This window comes from Chrysochloris asiatica, unplaced genomic scaffold, assembly GCF_000296735.1.
Source record: "Chrysochloris asiatica unplaced genomic scaffold, ChrAsi1.0 scaffold00057, whole genome shotgun sequence".
Classification (NCBI taxonomy): domain Eukaryota; kingdom Metazoa; phylum Chordata; class Mammalia; order Afrosoricida; family Chrysochloridae; genus Chrysochloris; species Chrysochloris asiatica.
Window position 1 is genome coordinate 7,337,447 of NW_006408575.1, and position 2,136 is coordinate 7,339,582.

Here is a 2,136-nt window from a genome sequence, read left to right on the forward strand (position 1 = left end):
AATCCCCTCCATGCATCATCATTCAACCGCATTTGCTTCCAGTCCCTCTGGTGTGTTTTTGTTTGTTTGTTTTGTTTTAATGTACACCTAAACAATCAGGAATATATAATCATTCAAACAACCAAAGTTTGTGCACTTTGTGCACCAGCCTCCTGGCTGCCAGCACACAGCCCCTCTCCCTCCATGAGTTTAGAATCCCCAGCCACTCCATCTCTACATGTCGTCATTGTCTCTGCCTCCATCTCTGGCATCCCTGCTTCTCTGGATAGGGTCCTGCAGTCTGCTCTTCTCCCATGATGGTCCCAGGGACCTCCATTCCTGGGCTGCAAGATCAACCACTCCTTCCTTTTGTTTCAAAATGTCTACCTTTACATTTGCAACATTCACAATCAGTCTTGATAGCAATTATTCACTATTGAACCATAAGAGTCTTATCCCCATCTCCTTTCACCAGTCCCATCTAGACAGGTTGGAAACCACTCAGTGGAGATTCTATCTCACCCCTCACCCTCTGAAACTAAGCTCACTATTGAAAACTTGTAAGTCAGTCACTCTGTGCCTTTGTTGCCCCCACCCTCCATTTTGTGTAGCCAATGTCTAAGTTGCCATCTCTGTTAACATTGTGCACAGAGGGGGTGGAAATGACCCAGTCTGTAAAGATTTGTTCACTCTTTTAAGGTACTACAGCCATTAGTATAGGTCAAGTTCATCAAATTGTAGTGGATGATACTCTTTTTCCTCTTCTTTCTTCCTCTAGTCGAGTTCTGATCATCCAGCCATTGAAGCTAGGTCAAGTGGATATTATCTGCAAGTATGGGTGTTCTTGTGCATCTCCCCTCACTTCACATAAGCTGAATGCTTCACTCTCCACTCTAGTACTCTGAGACTATGTTGCTATCCATGGGCTCAGGAGTCCCCAGGTTTCACTATACTGCCGGCCACCAAGGTTGCAATCCAGGTTGACAGGAATCTACTGAATGTTGTCAGATTTAGCTCACAGTTTAATTGCTAGTTTTCTCCCACTATAGGTAGACCAACATGGTCACCAGCAAGATTACATGCTTACTCGTGTATTCCCTTTGAGTTTCAGCCTGGAAGAAGGGTTGCCCCGAAGGGAACTGAATGCCTGCCCTGAAGGCTCCCAAAAGAAAAAACTGCCTGGTTTAAAAGAAGCAAACAAAACGGCAATAATGGTTTTTTTTAATTTGTCCTGCTGGTCTTTCTTTCAAAAAGTATCTTCTGTTCCTCTAGCTGCTCCAAGCTGATCTGCTTGTCTTTACAAGTGGAAATTTCCCACCTGAGAAGATTCTGGATGGGAAGACTCCCACCTATTGTCATATGATTGCATAATTATGACAGTCATAAGACTGTCTTATGAATGCAAAGGCTTCGTAGGAACCCTCTTTCACTGGGCAAGTTCTAGCCCAATTTTAGGTATCCCAATCAGTTATAGGAGTCCTAGTGTGGTGCTGTGGGCTAATGCATCAGACTGCATAGTTGTTTGAACTGCAAGGTCTGTGGTTCAAGCTCAGCAGCTGCTTCTTGGAAACCCTATACAGGGTCACTATGGGTTAGAATTGACTCCATGGCACTTAATAAAAACAACAATCAGTTATCGGATGAAGACAGGCTTACAAGCTTTCTATAGTGATGTTTCTGGCTATTCATTTCTCTCTTCCTCAAGTGTCTGTTTTACAATACTAGGCAAGGGAATCAAAGATTCATAAGACAGTCAAGTATCTTAACATCATTTCCTCCCTTTTACTCATTCTTAACATCATTTCCTCCCTTTTACTCATTCAAACCATGCCCCATTATCTGTATCAAAGAGCCTTGTTGTTCCAAGGTTGAGCATACATCACTATTTACCTTTTCCCACTTAGCAAAGGTAAACCTGCCTAAATGTTCTCCAATCTGCCTTGTTCTTCCATTCCCCTCTCCCTTCTTGTGTATTGTCCTTCCAACACCCAAGCGATTGTGTGTCTATTCCCTACCCTGTGCTCCACCTTACCCTCTCTCCCGTTGTTCCACCCACTACACCCAGGTAACCAACAAAGAATTTTTCTTTTCTTTTTTATTTCCCCTTTTGGTGTTGGTATTTTTTCTTAAACTTTTACAATAATGGTCCTATGCAGT